Source organism: Lepidochelys kempii, chromosome 2 (genome assembly GCF_965140285.1).
Source record: "Lepidochelys kempii isolate rLepKem1 chromosome 2, rLepKem1.hap1, whole genome shotgun sequence".
In the NCBI taxonomy this organism is placed as follows: Eukaryota; Metazoa; Chordata; order Testudines; family Cheloniidae; genus Lepidochelys; species Lepidochelys kempii.
Genome location: NC_136381.1, coordinates 271,086,887 through 271,110,084, shown reverse-complemented (window position 1 = coordinate 271,110,084; position 23,198 = coordinate 271,086,887). Strand labels below are relative to the sequence as shown.

The window sequence follows — 23,198 nt, the reverse complement described above, 5'->3', positions numbered from 1 at the left end:
TATCTTCATAAATGATCTGGAGGATGGTGTGGATTGCACCCTCAACAAGTTTGCAGATGACACTAAACTGGGAGGAGTGGTAGATATGCTGGAGGGTAGGAATAGGACACAGAGGGACCGAGACAAATTAGAGGATTGGGCCAAAAGAAATCTGGTGAGGTTCAATAAGGATAAGTGCAGAGTCCTGCACTTAGGACGGAAGAATCCCATGCATCGCTACAGACTAGGGACCGAATGGCTCAGCAGCAGTTCTGCAGAAAAGGACCCAGGGGTTACAGTGGACGAGAAGCTGGATATGAGTCAGCAGTGTGCCCTTGTTGCCAAGAAGGCTAACGGCATTTTGGGATGTATAAGTAGGGGTATTGCCAGCAGATCGAGGGACGTGATCGTTCCCCTCTATTCAACCCTGGTGAGGCCTCATCTGGAGTACTGTATCCAGTTTTGGGCCCCACACCCCAAGAAGGATGTGGAAAAATTGGAAAACGTCCAGCAGAGGGCAACAAAAATGATTAGTGGACTGGAACACATGAGTTATGAGGAGAGGCTGAGGGAGCTGGGATTGTTTAGTCTGCGGAAGAGAAGAATGAGGGGGGATTTGATAGCTGCTTTCAACTATCTGAAAGGGGGTTCCAAAGAGGATGGATCTAGACTGTTCTCAGTGGTAGCAGATGACAGAACGAGGAGTAATGGTCTCAAGTTGCACTGGGGGAGATCTAAGTTGGATATTAGGAAAAAGTATTTCATTAGGACGGTGGTGAAGCACAGGAATGGGTTGTGATGTTATTGACATGAACTGGGACCGTATAGATCATTGTTGCGACCAAAGTCCTGTAGTGGCACCAAATCTTGTATAAAGGGGGTCAAATGAGGTGTCTCAGACAAGGTGATGGTTGGCTGGTTCTGATTATGTGATCTGTTTGCATGTATCATTTTTGTAGTTAAAGTTATGAATATTGGCTCTGTACTGTCTGTAGTTCAAACGTGTGCTGTGCTTCTGGGTGACACCCCAGACAAGTTGGTGTCAGCTCTGCCCAGCCTGCTGGATGACCCATTAAGGACCATCAGCTACACAACTGACCCACTGAGAGAAGGCAGACACGTCTTGGGACTCAGCCAGGCAGGCAGGGACCTGCCTAGGGACAGAACTCTGAGGTGTTTCCAAACCATGGGATGGACAGCTTGTCTTTGGGACAAAGAAAGCAGAGACCACATGGCAAGAGACTATAAACAGCTGCTGCGGCTCCTCCATCTGGTCTTCAATCCTCCTTCTTACCTCTGGAGGGACTTTGCTACAAACGGAAGCTCTACACAAAGGACTGAATGACCCATCCCAGCTGGGGATGTTCTCCAGAGACTTGATTTAAACCTGCAGTTTATTCTATCTCTGCTACAAGCCTGAACCAAGAACTTTGCCATCACTGTATGTCATTGATTCCATTTCACCACTGCTAGCTCTCATCTCTATCTTTTTCCTTTTAAGAATAAACCTTTAGATGTTAGATTCTAAAGGATTGGCAACAGCGTGATTTGTGGGTAAGATCTGATTTGTATATTGACCTGGGTCTGGGGCTTGGTCCTTTGGGACTGAGAAACCCCAGTAAAAGAAAAAAGGTTATTGGTTTTCATAACCATTTGTCCCCATAACGAGGGGCACTGGTGGAGATACTGGGCAACTGGGGTGTCTAAGGGACTTGCCTGTGTGACTTGTGGTTAGCCAGGGGGGTAAAACCAAAGTCCTCTCTGTCTGGCTGGTTTGGTTTGCCTTAGAGGTGGAAAACCCCCAGCCTTGGGCCGTAACTGCCCTGCTTTAAGCAATTTGTCCTGAATTGGCACTCTCCGTTGGGTCCCACCAGAACCAGCATTGTTACATGGATTACCGAGGGAGGTGGTGGAATCTCCATCCTTAGAGGTTTTTAAAGCCCAGCTTGACAAAGCCCTGGCTGGGATGATTTAGTTGGGGATTGGTCCTGCTTTGAACAGGGGATTGTAGTAGGTGACCTCCTGAGGTCTCTTCCAACCCTAATATGCTATGATTCTATGATTCATTGGTTGAGGGTTTCTCTCCAAGAGGTGTGGATGTTACCCTTGGAACAAGAGAGTTGGAAGATCCTGGCAAGGAAAGGAAAGACCATACTGGTTTTTGGCCATGGAAAAATATTAAGAATCCCCCATTGTACATTTGTGACAAAGCCAGAGGCTGTTGCTTTTATTAAGTTATTATTACATAATTCTCATGCCAGTGCTGCTGCTCAGGGCTGAAACTAGTCTCTTCCCGTCCTTTCTGTCATTGCCTGCTGCTTCCATCAGTTCTAGGGATTTGAAATCAACTGTTCTGCCCTCCCTGCTAAGGGTTCTTCTTTTCTTGGCGGCCTTGTTTTCTCACACCAGTTGGTTTCCACTTGACAGCTTCATGTGGGAGTTTGTGGTTTGGCATCTGGAGTATATGCACCAGATATATCCAGTGCTTCTTTCTAATTCTTGCGGAAACCAGCTGCTGGTTGGTGATTTCTCAGATCTCTTCATTAGTAATGGCCTCTTTCCAGCCAATGCCCAGAATCTTTTGTAGGTGCTTATTTTAGAAGGCATCTAGTTTTCTTCTGACATATTAGTAGATCTCCTGCTCTCACAGCCATATATTAGCAGTTTGATTACGTTTGTACTAAATATTCTCAGTTTGGTCTGGTGTTGTATGTCTTTGATTTCCATACATTGTTGAGTTTGGTAAATACTGTGTATGCCTTTCCTACCCTTGATATCACTTCCTTGGTTTCATCTCACTAACCAGTTGGCCTCAATAATATTTTGGGATAGTGAGATCCATAGATTAATTGTGTGTTTTATAAAGCATTTGAATGTATTATTTTGTATTTCATTGTTCTACCATATGACAAATGTAAACTGAAGAGTCTAATTTACCTTTTCTAAACTGTTGATTTTTTTATACAGATCTAATATGTCATCTATTATTCATCTGCTTTTTAAACTATGTAATCTTAATCTTTTTATTATCTCCTCATAGGAAGTAATCTCCGTGACCTTAAACTTTTTTGTTGCCTTTTTAGGCTCCTTTCCTATCTCTACTATATCCTTTGTGAGATAAAGTCACCATAACTAACTCCAAATTTCAAGAGACAAGGTATCTCTCATATCCTGGGAGTGACTTGGGCCACAACTACACTGCATACAACAATCTAGATTTCAATGGTAGAGTGTACCATTAATTTGTACAACAGTATTACTACAATTTCCTTTACTACAACAACACTAACGGGACTCAATAGGTGTCTCTTGTGATCACTGTGCCTACAAATTTACCCTTATTGTGAGTTCAACTGTAAGAAGTGAGTGTAAATTCACAAATGTTGATGGGAAAAAGAAGGAAAGAGAGACAAACTGAAGTAGTCCAAACAAAAGATTGTGCTAAGATCATGCCAGGTAAACAAGAAGAGTGAGGGGCCAGAAATCAATGAACCAAAACTGGAGTGCTGGAAACTAGGCCTACTAGTTAAAAAATTAGTAATGAGGGGATGGGCTAGTCCACACACCGCTCCCTTTGTGGATCCTTAACTAACGAAACTTTGGGGAGAAAGATTGGCTACTGGAGTGAACTTCGCCATCATGGCTGCCATGCCCATTGTCCTTTGGAACCCTGGAACTTCTTTATCCTAAGCCTGAGAGATGTCCTAACCAGATTGGGCCAGAGGTAGGGGCTCAGATGACATCACCACCCCTCCCAGGATGAAACCACATTGGACTTAACGCCAGCAACAATAACAACGGCTCCAGCACATCTCCAAATTCTTCTCTGTTCCCCCAAAGAACAATTACCATCTTTGATACCATCTAAAAGACTTCCAAATTGGAGCAGAGGCGGTGTTCATTCTAAAACTCTCTGCAAAGGGAAAGAGAAGAAGGGATTTTGTTAAGATGACAGCCTTATTTAGTACTTTACATGTCAAATTCTTTGACTGTTTTTCCTTCTCTTTCAAGTACTATATATTTCATCAAGTCAATTCAAACAGATTTTTTTTCCTGAACCTTTCTCCTGGCCATAATTGCAACCTCAATTATGCGCATGTACCATGTGCCTAAGGGTGGGAAATCTCTTATCCAGCATTTATATTTGGAGAAAGGCAAACATTCAATAAGCACAAGGTTACTGATCAAATCTAAAGAAGCTAAACTAGCAGTAAGTTTGAATGATAACTGAGGGAGTTTTTAGAGGGTGTTGGAGAGATTGTCTCTGCTAAGGGCACATAGCAGATTATAAAGTTTGTTATCTTGAGATGACTCATTTATTTTGTTATGTTTAGTTTTACTTTCGTGTTAACCTTTCTAATGTACTTTTCAGAGTAGCAGCCGTGTTAGTCTGTATCCACAAAAAGAACAGGAGTACTTGTGGCACCTTAGAGACTAACAAATTTATGTGAGCATGAGCTTTTGTGAGCTAAAACCCACTTCATCGGATGCATGCAGTGGAAAGTACAGTAGGAAGATATATATATATACACACAGAGAACATGAAACAATGGGTTTCATGGGAAATGGCCCATCTTGATTATCACTTTTTTTTTTCTCTCCTGCTGGTAATAGCTCACCTTCGTTACAGTCTGTATGGTAACACCCATTGTTTCATGTTCTCTGTGTATATCTATATCTTCCTACTATATTTTCCACTGCATGCATCTGATGAAGTGGGTTTTAGCCCATGAAAGCTTATGCTCCAATAAATTGGTTAGTCTCTAAGGTGCCACAAGTACTCCTGCTCTTTTTTCTAATGTAGGAATCTTATCTGCTTTAGCTACTGCCTTCTTCTTGAGAAAACTTGGTAAATGATTCATTTGTCTTATATTGTACAGGTGCTCTTCCCAGGAGAGGTTTCTTGATTTACAAGAAACTTCCTCGATAAAACAGGTTGACTGTGAGATGATCCTGAACCTGATGTGTAATTAAATCAAACAACTTCTATTAAGGCTGCACTGAAAGAAGAGATTTATTTTTATCATATGCAATTAAGTGCTGTCCTGACACACACTGTCTTGCTCAGAAGTAATTAAATTGGGTTTAATTAAAATCTTTTCTTATTTCAATCCAACGCTGTGTGGGCTCTGCTATTTCAGAATAAAAGTGCCTATTTAAATACTGTCAAACTAAATGGAAATAAGTGTCCACATAGACTTGCTCTGAAATAACAAAAGGGGTACATGAAAACAGATTTAGTTATTTCAGTGCAAGTTAGTGTGTAGACAAGCCCTCTGGTAACGTTTCTCCCTCTCTAGATACTTCTAAAATTCTCTACCTGTAATGACATATCCTTGTGTCATACATAATAATACTAATAAAAATAAACCCATCTTTTTTTCTCCTTTACCTAATGGACTTGACTGCACCCAATGTCAAATATTTAGTTCTAAAAACAAAACAAACTCCCACACAAGAACCTGTGGGGAAGTACATGTACACTTTTCTAGTATCTACTAAACTGGGAGGAGTGGTAGATACGCTGGAGGGGAGGGATAGGATACAGAAGGACCTAGACCAATTGGAAGATTGGGCCAAAAGGAATCTGATGAGGTTCAATAAGGATAAGTGCAGGGTCCTGCACTTAGGATGGAAGAACCCAATGCACAGCTACAGACTAGGGACCGAATGGCTAGGCAGCAGTTCTGCGGAAAAGGACCTAGGGGTGACAGTGGACGAGAAGCTGGATATGAGTCAGCAGTGTGCCCTTGTTGCCAAGAAGGCCAATGGCATTTTGGGATGTATAAGTAGGGGCATAGCGAGCAGATCGAGGGACGTGATCGTTCCCCTCTATTCGACATTGGTGAGGCCTCATCTGGAGTACTGTGTCCAGTTTTGGGCCCCACACTACAAGAAGGATGTGGATAAATTGGAGAGAGTCCAGCGAAGGGCAACAAAAATGATTAGGGGACTGGAACACATGACTTATGAGGAGAGGCTGAGGGAACTGGGATTGTTTAGCCTGCAGAAGAGAAGAATGAGGGGGGATTTGATAGCTGCTTTCAACTACCTGAAAGGGGGTTCCAAGGAGGATGGCTCTAGACTGTTCTCAATGGTAGCAGATGACAGAATGAGGAGTAATGGTCTCAAGTTGCAGTGGGGGAGGTTTAGATTGGATATTAGGAAAAACTTTTTCACTAAGAGGGTGGTGAAACACTGGAATGAGTTACCTAGGGAGGTGGTAGAATCTCCTTCCTTAGAGGTTTTTAAGGTCAGGCTTGACAAAGCCCTGGCTGGGATGATTTAACTGGGAATTGGTCCTGCTTCGAGCAGGGGGTTGGACTAGATGACCTTCTGGGGTCCCTTCCAGCCCTGATATTCTATGATTCTATGATTCTATCTCAAATCTCCTCTCTGTGGCACACTCACCTCTGATACATGGATCTTTACACGTGCTAACAGAAAAACATTTCCTTGGGAAACATTTACTTCATTTTAACACAATGTTGCACATACGAACCCTAACCCACCCCACTTTCTCACACATTCCAACCATCAGCTTGGGCTGAGGTACATGGCAGAGAGGGATGATGGGTGTTGAGCAGTGGAACATTCACATCAGAGATTACTCCGAGAAGCCTACTTCCAGGGATGCCAATTTGGGAAGGTACTGGGGGGCTCTCCCACCCTGAGTTTCCTACTGAAGGTATGCTCACAGCCCATGACCTAGCCACAGATGGAGCTCCTAACTGCAACACAGCTTGAGTGTGATGTGTGATGAGTTCTGTGCTCCTCCCAGCTTCAGCTCCTGGGGCAGGGAGTTTATTTATAAACTGTGGCAGGGTGATTACGATAACAAAAGTTTGTCATTGAATTAATAAAGGATCATTAGATGATCCTGAAGGTATTGCCAAGCATTCCTCCAGTTAAAAGATAGGAAACAAAGGGAGGAATAAATGGTCAATTTTCAGAATGGAGAGAGGTAGTGGTGTCCCCCAGAGGTCTGTACTGGGCCCAGTCATATTCAACATATTCATAAATGATCTGGAAAATGGAGTAAATAGTGAGGTGGCAAAATTTGCAGATGATACAGAATTACTCAAGATAGTTAAGTCCAAATCTGACTACAAAGAGCTACAAAGGGATCTCACAAAATTGGGTGAGTGGGCAACAAAATGGGCAACAAGATGAAATTCAATATTGATAAATGCAAAGTAATGTACACAGCAAAATATAATCCCAACTCTACATACAAAATAATGGGGTCTAAATTAGCTGTTACCTGTCAAGAAAGAGACCTTGCAGTCATTGTGGGTAGTTCTCTGAAAACATCTGCTCAATTACCAGTAGCAGTAAAAAAAAACTGTCGGAGTTTTGGGAATCATTAGGAAAAAGAAGGATAATAAGACAGAAAATATCATAGTGCCTCTATATAAACCCTGGGACACCCACATTCTGAATACTGCATGCAGACATGGTCGCCCCATCAAATATATGTATATATATTGGATTTCAAAAAGAGATGGGCAACAGAAATTATTATGGTTATGGAACAACTTCCATTTGAGGAGAGATTAAAAAAACTAGGACTTTTCCGCTTCAAAACGAGATGACTAAATAGGATATGATGGAGGTCTATACAATCATGGATGGTGTGGAAAAAACTGAATAAGGAAGTGTTATTTACTCCTTTACAGAACACAAGAACTAGGGGTCACCCAATGAAATTAATAGGCAGCTGATTTAAAACAAACTAAAGAAAGTATTTCTTCACATGCAGCCTGTGGTCCTCTTTGCCAGGGGATGTTGTGAAGGCCAAAACTATAACAGGGTTAAAAGAAGAACTAGATAAGTTCATGGAGGGTAGGTCCATCAATGGCTATTAGCCAGGATGGGCAGGAATGCAACCCCATGCTCTGGGTATCCCTAATCTCTGTTTGTCAGAAGCTGGGAGTGGGTGCCAGGGGATGAATCACTTGAAGATTGCCTATTTTGTCCATTCCCTCTGAAGTACCTGATATTGGCTACTGTTGGAGACAGGGTACTTGGCTAGATTGACCATTGGTCTGACCCCATATGGCCAGTCAGATGTTCTTATACAAAACCCAGCTGTGTCTGTCCCCCACTGTAACCCACTAGACCCCCATGATAAATGAAGTGTGTGTGTGTGGAGGGGGGGGGGGAGCTCCCTTTGATGGACATACAGACAGCCAGTTAGCTGTAAAATCCCTCTTGGTAGCTGTTCTCTGGTTGCTTTACCTGTAGCTGGCTGGGTGTCCATCAAAGGTAGCTACCCACACACACACACACACACTTCATTTATCACAACCCCATTCCCCACTACGAGCTGAGATAGAACCCAGGAGTCCTCACGTGGTCTGTCTCTCATAGATCATAGAATCATAGAATATCAGGGTTGGAAGGGACCTCAGGAGGTCATCTAGTCCAACCCCCTGCTCAAAGCAGGACTGATCCCCAATTAAATCATCCCAGCCAGGGCTTTGTCAAGCTTGACCTTAAAAACTTCTAAGGAAGGAGATTCCACCACTTCCCTAGGTAACGCATTCCAGTGTTTCACCACCCTTCTAGTGAAAAAGTTTTTCCTAATATCCAACCTAACCCTCCCCCACTGCAACTTGAGACCATTACTCCATGTCCTCTCATCTGCTACCACTGAGAAGAGTCTAGATCCATCCTCTTTGGAACCCCCTTTCAGGTAGTTGAAAGCAGCTATCAAATCCCCCTCACTCTTCTCTTCTGCAGACTAAACAATCCCAGTTCCCTCAGCCTCTCCTCATAAGCCATGTGCCCCAGCCCCCTAATCATTTTTGTTGCCCTTCACGGGACTCTCTCCAATTTTTCCACATCCTTCTTGTAGTGTGGGGCCCAAAACTGGACACAGTACTCCAGATGAGGCCTCACCTCCACAGAGTTAGTAACAAAGTAAGAATATGCATTACAATTTTAAACCTAACCAGTGTCCCTTAAGTGACTGGCCACAAGATGTCAGAACATGTTAGAATATATTAGTAGTAGAGCTGAGTGGGTTTAATATTTTTTTAATGTTCTTTATTCTATATAGGAATTAGATAGTGCTCCTTTCAGCTAATTGCAACACTATCTGCCAAAAATCTAGTTTTCAGGTGCCTAAATAGCCCCTGGAATTATGCTTAAAGTTGCCCCTCCCCACCAAAATCTGAAATGGTGCCCCTGTCCACTTCTGCAGCAGGGAATATGGATGTTTCCCCGGCTGGGTGCTGCTCTGGGGTGGAGGAAGAAGAAGCAGATGCAACGTCCTGTGCTGATGCTCACCAGAGGGGAAAAGCAGGAGCCTCCCTGAACTGCTAGGGTCTCTGATTCCCCAGCCCCTACAGTGAGAACGGCTTTGGGTTTCTAAGGGAAGGGAAATGGGAGTGAGCTCTGCCTGTTGCAGCTCTGATTGGTTACTGTATACCAGGAGGTGGACAAGTGGAGGGTGAAGCCAATCAGAGGGCCCAAATTCACATGAGGGCAGGAGCTTCTCCCGTTAAGTGTCACACCAGTTCCAGCCCTTGCCAACAGCATTTCAAAATACAGATGTGGCCTTAGCAAAGGGAATAAAGTCTTATGATGAAGCGGGGTCACCACACCACACAACCAACCCTGAGGAGGGGAGATGAACCCATAACTGACCAGAGCTAAGGGGATACCTGAGGCCACAGCGAAAATACAGAGCTCCCTGCTGGCCCCAAAACTTCCATATGAACTAGCGCTGGAAGCGAGGACACATGCTTTTTTGGAGAGGAAGGAAGTGTGATGGTGGGCCTGAAAACAGGGGATTAAATTCCCCATCAGCCTCATCCACATTGCACTTGACTTTCCCCTGGCAACCAAAGTCCTACCCGGCTTCTGGCATGCCAAGTGAGTCCAGTGGTCAACTTCTCAAAGCTTCCATCCATGGAGGTTTGGCCTATTATAGAGCCTTGCGACTGCCATGAGTATTCACATACATGTGCAGCCTCCTTTGTGCATAACTGACTTCCTCACACTCATGATGTTGGGATGTCCTTATCCTACAGGACAGTATATTAATGGTCTCAACTTATGATCATCTATGTCAATTTGTGTCCAATGGAAGATTGTGATTATGCATCTTTGGATGTTCCTATCCTAAACTATCCAAAAGCTGGTATAAGTACATATTCCTGGAGTTGCCTATTACAATTTTATACAAAACTCCCCTAAACATAATATTCCCAATTCCCCGGTAACTCAGGGTCACTGTTGGGTAGCTCACTTCAGCTACCCAAAGCCTTATATATCTGCTCAAGCTAAATATCTTACATGATGTAGGTCTGTAGGTTACTTGTGTTGCTGCTACATAAAATACCTGAAAGCTAGGTCTATGGGCTACAGCCTGTAAAAAGAAAGAAAGAAAGAACGAAAGAAAGAAAGAAAAGGACTTGATAAAGGAACCCTTTGGCTCACCACTCTCTGGAGTAAGAGCCATGACTTGGGACAGATTTTCAGGACTCTGAGGTTTTACTTCTGAGTTATTGTCTGAAAAAGTCAGCCCCTATAAGGAGGACGATTGGATAAACAAGTGTACAGAGTCTCTGCAACAGGGCCTGGAAGAGAAACAAGAAAGGGCAGACCAGGGCAGATCACCACAGACACAAGAGGGTGGACAGGGCCAGACAACCACCTACAAGGGGGGGTTCACTAGACACAGTGTCAGTTCCATCACCAACACTCACAATCTCACCGACAATGTTACTGGTAAATCATAGAATCATAGAATATCAGAGTTCAAAGGGACCTCAGGAGGTCATCTAGTCTAACCCCCTGCCGAAAGTAGGACCAATCGCCAACTAAATCATCCCAGCCAGGGCTTTGTCAAGCCTGACCTTAAAAATATCTAAGGAAGGAGATTCCACCACCTCCCTAGGTAACGCATTCCAGTGTTTCACCACCCTCCTAGTGAAAAAGTTTTTCCTAATATCCAATCTAAACCTCACACACTGCAACTTGAGACCATTACTCCTTGTTCTGTCATCAGCTACCACTGAGAAGAGTCTAGATCCATCCTCTTTGGAACCCCCTTTCAGGTAGTTGAAAGCAGCTATCAAATCCCCCCTCATTCTTCTCTTCCGCAGACTAAACAATCCCAGTTCCCTCAGCCTCTCCTCATAACTCATGTGTTCCAGTCCCCTAATCATTTTTGTTGCCCTCCGCTGGACTCTTTCCAATTTTTCCACATCCTTCTTGTAGTGTGGGGCCCAAATCTGGACATAGTACTCCAGATGAGGCCTCACCAATGTTGAATAGAGGGGAACGATCACGTCCCTCAATCTGCTGGCTATGCCCCTACTTATACATCCCAAAAAGGCCATTGGCCTTTTTGGCAACAAGGGCACACTGTTGACTCATATCCAGCTTCTCGTCCACTGTCACCCCTAGGTCCTTTTCTGCAGAACTGCGGATAAATCAATAAACTCTTCTGGGAATATGGCTGTGAAATAGAAATCAAGTCAATCATTAAGCACCTTTTCTGCAGCTTATCTAAAAGAGAAGGATGTGAGCAACACCTGTGAGACTCCTAGTGAGGAAGTGTACAGAGGTAAACCTGAAAATAAAACTAAAGATAAAAGACACAATAATGTCTTTCAAAGCCAGTAATTCTGTACATTGCCTGCTGTTTGCAGCTGCCAGCAGGGCAATGTCTCTCCACTCCCTTCCAGGAACTCTGTGATTTGGAGTTCAAACTCCTGATTTATTGAGATACAATTATTTAGATACGCTCATGAAATTATTTACTATTCATCTAGTCCAAAGGTAAGAAATCTGCTGTGGAATGGGTCCTGTCCTTGGGCCAGTGCTCCAGCTCAGTATGAGACCAAAGGTTACCTGTTCCCTAACAACTCCTCAGCTGCCCTATATCTCTGGCTTTGGTGGAGAGAGACATGGCTGGAGGATACAGAAGGGTCCTGCTATAGGTGGGATGACGTGTGGTGTGGGGGAGACAGAGAGACCCTGGTAAGCGCGTAGGATATTGGGAGGGATATAGATCACCCAGGCATGGAGGTGGACATGGGCGGGATTCAGACAGTCCTTGGCTTGTGAGGGGATGTGGACACAGAGTCATGTTCTCCACACACAGAACTCACCTGACAGAAAACACAAAAATCAAGGAAATTAAAATTCACGACACCGAAATGGACATACCCTCGACTCTTCCACCAAAGGCGCAGACTTTACTGCTCCACCAACCACTGTGGATCCCTGAGCACACACCACAGCCGTAACTCTGTTCTCCTCGCCCCTTTCATCTGCACAAACCTTTGCCAAACTGCGCCCGGCCAACACTCTGAGTCAGGGATGTTTGCTGTAGTTGTCTGCAGTGGGTAGTTTTTTAAAGGAGATGGAAGGCTGGGATTTCTAGTGAGTCAGAACTAAGGTTATGGTTTGTAATCTGTGACATATGGTAAAGTGGAGGGAGATGTTTCTCCAGGACCTGCCAACAGCAACTCCGGGCCCTGCAGCAGAACAGTCTATGGGCTGCCATATACTCACAAGAGGCGCCCGCATGGATGCAGTCCTCCTGACATTTGGGCAGTGCCGCACCTGTGCTAGCCAGTGCCCAGCGAGCTGCTGGCTGCCGTTCTGCTCTCTTCTGATACGGCCGGGGCTTCCACATGCCCACCTGGTAGTGTTGCCAACTGTCTAATCGCACAAACTCAAAGACCCTTTCCCCGCCCCTTCCCTGAGGCTAGGCCCCTTTCTTGCCCCTTTTCCAAGCCCCCCCCCACACACTCACTCAATTCTCCCTCCCTCCATTGCTCACCCCCCCACACTCACTTTCATGAGGCTGGGGCAGGGGCTTTGGGTGCAGGAGAGGGGGCAGGGGGCAGGCTCTGGGAGGCAGGTTTGGTGCTGGCTCTGGGCTGTGGCAGGGGGTAGGTGTGCCGGAGGGGGTCAGGGGCTCAGTGCTTAACTCAGGTGGCTCCTGAAAGTGACTGGCACACCCCTCTCACAGCAGTTCCTAGGCAGCGGGGACAGGGGGTCTCCACGCACACTGCCTATAGGCACCAGCCAATGGGAGCTGCAGAGTCAGTACTCAGGGTGGGGGCAGTGCACAGAGGCCCCCCCCACCCCGGGGCTGCAGGGACATGTCCTGCCACCGGCTGCTTCCGGGAGTGGAGTACAGCAAGGGCAGGCAGGAAGCCTGCTTTAGCCTGGCTGCACTGCCGGCGGCAACAGTGGTGGCCAGGAGTCCGCAGGCCTTTTATACCACCCAGGCCCCTGGGCAATTGCCCCTGTTGCCTGCCCCATCAGCAGGCCTGTGTTTCTCTGTGGGTGTGGGAGCAGCGGTTATCAAGGAAAATGGCTTAACTTTTCATTTCTTTGCTTTTACATATTTGAGTCAGGTATGTTAAGCAGTGGCCACCTTAATTGTTTCCTGAGAATGTTGTTTGTGTATTAATTTGCTAGGTTTTAGTCAGTGGTTAATCTGGGTGGTTTGGGTTGGAGCTGTATCACAGAGCTGCACTTGCTGACAGAAGATATTTTCCGTTCGCAGCTGTACATAAAATCTTTGTCGAAAGATCAAATTTAACAGAAAACCAGTGATGCTGTGTGACGTTATCTGATTAAAATATCACCATATAGATCATTGCAGCCACCACTATTGTACAGTTGCAAGATTGTCAAGTAAGGTGTCTATAAAAAGGTTGTAATTTGCTCGTTATGATTGTGCTATTTTTATGCATGTTTCATTTTTGTATTTGAAGTTGTGAGTATTGGCTATGTACTTGTATTTCAATGCGTTTGATTCTGAGTAGTACCAGTGAAGCATTTGGCCAGCTTATTGAGAAGGGGCTATTCAAATTAAGTGGCTCATCAAGAAATATTTAACTGACAGTGAACCTTGGGACATGCTAAACCACATCCGATGAGCCTTCCTGGGAACGTTCAAAGTAGCAAGTGAATAATGGTGTCTGCCTGTAAAGAACTGAGTCAGGCAAGGACATGTGTCTTGCCCATGTGACTCCAGGCTCCATCTTGCTGCTGTAGTTTTCCACAGAACAAAGGGGTGTCCTTCCACAGGGCAGAGGATATAAAAGGCCCTGGAAATCCCTCCGTTATGTCTTCAATCCTGCTTCTGACCTCTGGAGGAACTTTGCTATAAACTGAAGCTCTGAACAAAGGACTGAATGACCCAACCAAGCTGGCATGTAATCCAGAGTACGGATTTGAGCGAGCAGTTTATTCCACCACTGCTACAAGCCTGAACCAAGAACTTTGCAATTGTTGTATATGTTTGATTTCTCTAACCAATTTTAACTCTCATCTATGTTTCTTTCTTTTTATGAATAAACCTTTAGATTTTAGATACTAAAGGATATTGGCAACAGCGTGATTTTTGGTAAGATCTAATTTGTATATTGAGCTGTGTTGTGTGGCAGGTCCTTTGGGATCAGGAAGACGCGGTCCGGCCGACATATGAGCAGCGCTGCACCTGCGCTGGTTGGTGCCCAGCGAGCTGCCGGCTGCACTGCTGGGTGTGCTCTTCTGGCACAGACATGACTTTGACATTCCCGCCCGGTAGGGTTGCCAACTTTCTAATCATGCAAACCCAAAGACCTTGCCCTGCCCCTTCCCTGAGGCCATGCCCCTGTCCCTCCTCTTCTCCGAGGCCCCACCCCCTGCTCACTCTATCCCCTCTCTATCACTCACTCTCCCCCACCCTCACTCACTTTCACTAGGCTGGGGCAGGGGGTTGGGGTGCAGGAAGTGGGTGCGGGTGCAGGATCTGGGTGGGAGTTTGGGTGCAAGGTGCTGGTTCCTGGCTGGGGCAGGGGGTTGGGTTGAAGGAGGGGATGAGGTGGGTGGCACTTACCTCGGGCGGCTCCTGAAAGTGACTGGCACACCCCACAGGCAGCGCCTCCTAGGCGGGGGAGCCAGAGGGTCTCTGCACGCCACTGCCCACAGGCACCACCCCCGCAGTTCGCATTGGCTGCAGTTCCTGGCCAATGGGAGCTGTGGAGTCAGTGCTGGGGGTGGGGGAAGCATGTGGAGACCTCTTCCCCCCTCCCCCGGGGCCGCAGGGACAGGGTCTGCCGCTTCTGGGAGCAGTGCAGAGCGAGGGAGGGCAGGAAGCCTGCCTAAGCCTGCTGTGCTGCCAGCGGCGGTGGCTGGGGGACCCCGGGCCCTTTTAAATCACGTGGGCCCCTGGGCAATTGGCCCCTTTGACCCTCCGCCCCCCGTCAGCGTGCCTGAACTTGGGACAGTGAGATCCACAGATTAATTATGAGTAGTATGCAGAAAGTATTTTTTATCATTTTAATCTGTAGCTTTGTATTACATTGAGTGTTCCTTTGTTCTACCGTAATGACTATCGGGACATTTATCTGTTAGACTGTCACACTGCAAGGTGGGAATCTGAGTCAACGGATACTGCCTGACGCACTCTCAGGCGGTCTTTAATTATGTTTTCATGCTCTTGAATTCATATTAATGCTGGTTCCCCCTCCCTTGTAATAAAATTTTTCTTTTGTTATACACAGGTGCAGCGGCTGCGAGTGGGGAAGTATTCTCTCCTAAAGGCATCCAGAGTTTTCCCAAATTAGTGGGTTAGGGGGTCGAGCAGGTTCTGTTCTGCAATGTTAAGAGTGACTCCTAAATATTGTGCTTGGCCTTGTTGCTGCTGACACCACACAGCAGAAGGTGTCAGCAGTTACATACCTGCTATCCGTATAAGCGACTGAAGGGAAACGAAAAACTCTGATAAGAGAATAGTTTGGTTTAAGGACTGGGTGAGTTGGAGCTGTGGTATGCGCCGATGATTCCCAATTGTTGAGTCAGTTCTATTGTTGATTTCTTTGTGTTTATTTGTAGGCCGAGGTTTTGGAAACTGTGTTTCGCCATTTGCACGGAGCGCACAGCTTCAGACTGGGTGTGCGCCTTCAGGAGACAGGTGTCCAGGTAAGGAAAAATTATGATGCCTTGCTTTCTCAGGTGTGCCATTGACCGGTGAGGATCCTGGAGAGAACATGGGGTGCTGCTGACAGGCCAAAAGGTGGTACCTTGTACTGATAGTGATCTGTGACCAAAGTAAATTTCAGAAACCACCTGTGGGCAGGATGTATCATAAAGTGAAAATAAACATCTTGCGGGTCGAGGGCTGAAACCAGTCTTCCTCCTCCAGCACCGCTATTATTGTTAAAGTGACCATCCTGAATCTTTGCTTCCTCGCAAACTTGTTTAGTTGTTGGTTGACACCCCCTGCTTTTCTTTTGTGTTAAAAAATAGTGGGAGTAAAAACCCTTCCCCCATGTTGTACAGAGACAGATTCCACTGCCCCCAATTGGAGGAGATGAACTACCTCTTGGCATAACAAGTGTTTGTGAGGGGGTCCCTGAAGAGGGATGGGGACGTGGAGTGGATAGAGGGTATAGACAGGAAAGCGAAGGTGTAGCTCAATTGAATTACTTCTAGGGCCCATTTATCTGTGGTAATAGCTGCCCGGTTGATGTAGAAAGGGAGCAAATGGTCTCCACAGAGCTGGATGATTAGCATATGCACTGGAATGGATGAGAGATCATCTAGACCCTCAACCAAGACTTCTGTCAAGGTTCCTTCCCCACTCTGAACTCTAGGGTACAGATGTGGGGACCTGCATGAAAGACCCCCTAAGCTTATTCTTACCAGCTTAGGTTAAAAACTTCCCCAAGGTACAAACTTTGCTTTGTCCTTGAACCGTATGTTGCCACCACCAAGCATCTTAAACAAAGACCAGGGAAATAGCCCACTTGGAGATGTCTTTGCCCCAAAATATCCCCCCAAACCCTACACCCCCTTTCCTGGGGAAGGCTTGATAAGAATCCTCACCAATTGGTACAGGTGAACACAGACCAGGAATGGATATTCCTGTCCGTGTGTCTTTTGGTAACTTAAGGTGTTGCCAAGAGGGATTCTCTATGTTTGGAATCAGATTACCCTGTAAGGTATTTACCATCCTGATTTTACAGAGGTGATTCTTTTACCTTTTCTTTAATTAACATTCTTCTTTTAAGAACCTGATTGCTTTTTCATTGTTCTTAAGATCCAAGGGTTTGGGTCTGTGTTCACCTGTACAAATTGGTGAGGATTCTTATCAAGCCTTCCCCAGGAAAGGGGGTGTAAGGCTTGGGGGGATATTTTGGGGGAAGGCGTCTCCAAGTGGGCTCTTTCCCTGGTCTTTGTTTAAGATGCTTGGTGGTGGCAGCATACGGTTCAAGGACAAAGCAAAGTTTGTACCTTGGGGAAGTTTTTAACCTAAGCTGGTAAGAATAAGCTTAGGGGGTCTTTCATGCAGGTCCCCACATCTGTCATCTGCTACCACTGAGAAGAGTCTAGATCCATCCTCTTTGGAACCTCCTTTCAGGTAGTTGAAAGCAGCTATCAAATCCCCCCTCATTCTTCTCTTCCGCAAACTAAACAATCCCAGTTCCCTCAGCCTCTCCTCATAACTCATGTGTTCCAGTCCCCTAATAATTTTTGTTGTCCTCCGCTGGACGTTTTCCAATTTTTCCACATCCTTCTTGTAGTGTGGGGGTCCAAAACTGGACACAGTACTTCAGATGAGACCTCACCAAAGATGACCCAGGAGTGATCACTGGCCTAGTAGGTTCCAGGATATCTCCTATTATGGGTTATAAACTACATAGTTACAAGGCCTCTAGGACCAATGGGTAACTAAACTCCCATTATCTTCTGATAAACTGAGGTTCCTTCTTTTGGACCTTTGATAATTATTCATTTGACCATTACTTTGTGTTACCATGGACTTGAGCCCCAGGACGCACAACACACTGCTTCAGCTGAACTTGGACTTGTCCTTAGAGCTAGGTGAGTTGGGGTGTAGCTTTGGCTGCTCCACACCAGAAGCCTCATCTCCAGCTTACTTTTTTCCAATTTTCTCTCTAAGTCCCATCTTTCATGGGTGAGGGCCAGATGTGTCTCAGTTAAGGAATGCATCTGGTCTCTCCGTTCCTGGGTGGCCTTTTTCTTTACCACTTCTACATTTAACATCAAGGCCCATGGGTTAGGATGATCAAAAATAGCTCAGCTTTGTTCTATTTGTATGAAACCTGCTTCATGCCCCTTAATATACTTGAACACAAAAAACGCTAGAGCCATATTCAAACTCACCCTGGCATGGTCTGCTGGGAACTTGGCCAGATCCATTTCTCTTCCAGGTTTTCTTCTGGGGCATTAATAAAGAAGTTAAATAATGTAGGGCCAAGAACGACCTGTGCGGGATCCCACTGTAAGAGGCCTGCTTGATGACAATTCCCCACTTACACTTTCATTGTGAAATTTATCAATTAGCCATTTTTTAATCTATTTAGTGTGTCATGTTCATTTTATATCAGTCTAGTTTTTTAATCAAGCTGGTGTACGGTACCAAGTAAAACACTTCACAGAAGTCTAAGTATATTGCATCAGTGCTATTACCTTTATCAACCAAACTTGTAATCTCAAAAAAAAAGATATCAAATTAGTTTGACAGGATCTGTTTCCCATGAACCCAGGTTGATTTGCATGAATTACATCACCCGTCTCTAGTTCTTTATTTAGTGAATCTTTATGATCTTTCCTAGGAAAGACGTCTGTTCCTTGTCTTGACAGCTAGCAACTCATTGCCTTTTAGACTTTGGCACACTATGTGATGGATTAGAGAAGGGTGATGTAATTCATGCAAATCAACCAGGGTTCCTGTGAAATAGATCCTGTCAAACTACCTGCCGGGCTGGTAACCCCTTACCTATTACCTGGTTTTATGTGCTTCATACAATTCCTTATAGTCTCCAAAAGAATTGACTTTTGGTCCCCCCTGCAGAGGAGGGGAACGGCAGTCTTTCCCTCTCCAAACTGGACCTAAAGAGGGTACCGTTACTACAATTAATACCTATAAGTCATAATTCAAATCACAAATCTCCCTTTAACGCGTGTATATCTTAACCAAGGCTAATTTCCTTCTTGTGGAATTACAAATAGCAAAACAACCCGTCAATAATAGATTACTATTGCCCCACAAGAATTAATCACAGAGTTGGTCCAGCAAGATCAAATCAGAAGGAATATAGTAAACAGGCGAGAAACAAAAAAGAGGAACAAAAGCAAAGCAAAAGAGGAATTCTCATATTCCAAAAAGCTGCAGGGTTATCACTGTATCTGGTCTCCAACTGAGAAGTCCAAATTGTTTTTATCTCCGATTTTTCTAAGGGGAGCTGAATCCATCCTGGGCTTTTGGCCACAGGAAGGGGATCTCCCCTTGCATGCCTTGGGGTCCCCGTTTGGGTGCCTGATCTACTGATTGTGTTTTAATTATATTAATTACTAAAGAATTCTCATTTAACACTCTGTGCTTTGACTGGGTCTAGTCCCACAACCAGGTCCAGAGCTGTTGGCATTACTATTGATTTCGGAACCCTGATGTGCACACTTCAGAAAAACCTTTGGACTCTGCAATAGTTTTACTGGAACAATCAATAAAAATTCAAACCCTCCCGCCCAGCAAAGGAGGCAGAGAGAGTGTTAGTCAGTATCCTCACCATCGTCATCACCACCAGTGGTTGGCACCTCCCAAGGCATGCAGGCCAGGAGACAACTTTTGTAAAGGGTTATGCTGATGCTCGCTATGCTTAGTGCATAGTCTGTAGGGGTTGCAGCCCCTTTTCCTTAGCTGTATTTCCGCACCCTACTGATGTCGGGATGCCCTTCTCCCATAGCTTATTAGGCCTTTTACCTCAAGCTTATTTATGTCAATTAGTTACTGTGACATTCTTGTGGTTGGACATCTGCTGGTGTTCCTAACCTAAAATATATAACGCTGATTTCAGCTGGCATCTTGTGGTAACCTGGCAGCAGTTTAGTCAGACTTGGCGATTACAGCATTCTGTCTTGGGCTATCTTGGGCCATTGCTACCTTATGATAACTTATGATATAGGGTCACTTACTGGTTAGTTGCTTATGCTAAGGCTTTTGGGGCCCTATGCCTTGATTAGCTTAGCTAAACTATTGTCTTCCAGCCCTTGAGGCTGGTAGGCTCATTGCATTAGTGCCTTAACTTATCCCTAGACCTTACCTAGCAAATACCTACACCTATAGGCTACAAGTCCCCCTCCCCCTCCCACCACCACCTTGATAGGATAAAGACCCCATCACATAAACTCAGATCAGTGATTGACTGTCTGGGACAAATAGTTGCGTGGGAGTATTCTAGTACCTGATACAACTTTGTTGTAACTGCAGGCCACATAATTATTCGGTTCTTTGTATTGTGTTACTGCATCTTGAGGGATTATCTGGAATTGAGTGGTGCTTTGTGTTGATTGGTTACCACCTGAGCTGCAATGGGATTGGGAGCACATATAATTTGGGAAAAAGAAAAGGAGGACTTGTGGCACCTTAGAGACTAAGCAATTTATTTGAGCATAAGCTTTCATGAGCTACAGCTCACTTCATTGGATGCATTCAGTGGAAAATACAGCATCCAATGAAGTGAGCTGTAGCTCACAAAAGCTTATGCTCAAATAAATTGGTTAGTCTCTAAGGTGCCACAAGTCCTCCTTTTCTTTTTGCATACACACTGTAACAAGAGTGATCACTTAAGATGAGCTATTACCAGCAGGAGAGTGGGGGGGAAGGAAACCTTTTGTAGTGATAATCAAGGTGGGCCATTTCCAACAGTTGACAAGAATGTGTGAGGAACAGTGTGGGGGGAGGGGGGAATAGTTTTACTTTGTGTAATGACCCATCCACTCCCAGTCTTTATTCAAGCCTAAGTTAATTGTATCCAGTTTGCAAATTAATTCCAATTCAGCAGTCTCTCGCTGGAGTCCGTTTTTGAAGTTTTTTTATTGAAGAATTGTCACTTTTAGGTCTGTAATCGAGTGACCAAAGAGATGGAAGTGTTCTCCCACTGGTTTTTGAATGTTATGATTCCTGATGTCAGATTTGTGTCCATTTAGTCTTTTGCGTAGAGACTGTCCGGTGTAACCACTGTACACGGCGGAAGGGCATCGCCGGCACACGATGCCCAGCCCAGTGCAAGGGCAGCGTTTACAGACTGGCAGCCGCCAGGTGCATACTGGCACGTCCGGCCCTGCACTGACAGCGCACTCTTTCCCCCCAGGGGTGGGCCTGTGCCACCTTCCCCACACCCCCATCCAGCACCCCTGCTCCCATGCCCAGCAGCCCTCCACCCAGAGACCCCCACAGATCCCCCCACCACAACTGCACAGGGCTCCGCACAGCACCACCCCTGCCCAGCACCCCCCGCCCACAGGCCCAGGGCACGGCACCACCCCCACTGAGAACCCTGCCCAGTGCCCCCCAGCCCTGCTATGCCCAGCACCCCTCCACCCAGAGACTGTGGCAGTCTCTGCCTGAAAGCAGCACCGTGGAACCCGCATATTCCCCACTGTCATCTAATTAGGATCTGTTTTGTGCAAAGCATGCCTTGTGAGGTATCATGCTAAACGTCTTGATATGTTGAACATTAGTATCCCGTTGGACGGTATGTGCTATCATTGTACGGGAAGTTATGAAGTTTCGCTGTGTGTGTATGTTACTGAAATGTGTTGTGCAGTTAGACACACCTACAACCAGCCTTTCAGGTGCAACAAGAAGGAAGTCAGACACGCTCATGGCTCATTAAAGGGAATCCACACCCACAAGGACTGGCACAGAATTGGTGTACAGTGAAGACTTCTCAGAGGGAGCATGTAGCCAATGGCGACTGCTTGAGCCACGTCACCAGCATAGACATATCCAGCAAGCTGGAAGAAGCTATAAAAGAGGAGAAGTGACATTGTGACTTAGCCTCACTCCCCCACAGCTCAACACCTGGAAGGACGTCTGGTGGATAAAGGCTTTGGACGGGGATCCCAGGCTAGAAAGGAGGATTCCAACCTGTGTACTGAAGATCTGTAACCTGTTTGTTCCATTTATCAAGGTGAGAAACTGCTCGATTCAAATCCTGTCTTGTTTATAGAACTCAGATTGCAAATTTGAAGGAAATCCCTAACCCTAACCCTGATTGAAGGAAATAGATTTTAAGAGCCCTTTATGTCAAAAAAAAGGGCTTCATCATGTGGACGGGTGCGGGTTTACATCAATTTAATGCTGCTAAATTCGACCTAAATTCCTAGTGTAGACCAGGGCTTAGGTAACCAATGATCTGGATGCTTATTACTTATAATCACTTACAATCTTTCTGTAGGTAATAAATCTGGTTTATACTTTACCTAAACCAGTGTGTTTTGGTTGAGTGCTTGGGAAATCTGCTCAGAGTGGCAGATTGGGTAATAAACTTACACTGCTCAGGCTTCTGCCCAGGGCAAGATGGTACAGCTCTGGGATGCAAGGCTGGGGACCTGGGGGGAATTGGCTGGAGTCTCTCTATTGTTGGTTCATGAGTGGCTGGCCAAAGCATTCATGTAACTCAGTGGGGTGTGTCCCTGCCTGTGAATGTCCTATAAGTGCAGGACCTGCCAGAGGGTTGTAGCTTGTCACAGCATCACACAGCGCGAGGGAGCCCAGACTGGTGGGACAGAGGACGTAGCGACACCCCAGTTCCAGATTGCACCCCGGGGAACCCATCACAGAGATCCCTCACAGATTCCCCACCACAACTGCCCAGCACCCTGCACACCACCCCCTGCCCAGCACCTTCCACCCACAGACCCCTGTGCCCAGTGCCCCCCACAGCTCCCCCACAGCTCCCCCACTGCCCAGCTCCCCTGCAGAGCCCCACTACCACAACTGCACAGCGCCCCACACAGAGCCCCCCGCCCAGTGACCTGACACACATCGACCTCCCCCACTACCAGCCCCCCCCACCACACCCCCTATACCCAGCACCCCAAAACACACAAAGCAGGAACGTAGCCACGGGTGGGCCACAGCCCACCCGCTTAGCATCCAGCCCCAGCCCCAGCTCTGCTCCGGCCCCAGCTTGCCCCACTCTGCCTGCCCACCTGGCGCTCCAGCTGCACAGCATGGTCGGGGGCTTTCCCAGCTCTGTCCGCCTGCCTGGCCCTCCAGCCAGGGAATGGGGTCAGGGCATGGGGGCTTGTCCCATTCTGCCTGCCCGCTGCTTCTGTTAGGGAGCTGGGTGAGGGCGTGGGAGCTTACCCCGCTCCGCCTGCCCGGCACTCCCAACAGGGACCTCGGTCAGGGTGCAGGGGCTTGCGATTCCCCCCATCCT

The 23,198-nt window shown here is 46.2% G+C and overlaps 1 protein-coding gene across 5 annotated transcripts in view; it reads left to right on the top strand.

Moving 5' to 3' along the window:
- The window catches only part of LOC140905759 (stonustoxin subunit alpha-like), a 47,277-nt gene that overhangs the window by 3,534 nt on the left and 20,545 nt on the right, over nt 1-23,198 (top strand). For 2 of the 5 annotated variants that reach the window (XM_078851267.1, XM_078851264.1), the window contains exons 2-3: nt 15,838-15,924; nt 21,579-21,944. The gene's annotated coding sequence lies outside the window, so the exon portion shown is untranslated. Of the gene's footprint in view, nt 1-15,503; nt 15,756-15,837; nt 15,925-21,578; nt 21,945-23,198 lie in introns of those variants that run through there. The other 3 variants (XM_078851268.1, XM_078851265.1, XM_078851266.1) reach the window with 3 other exon arrangements.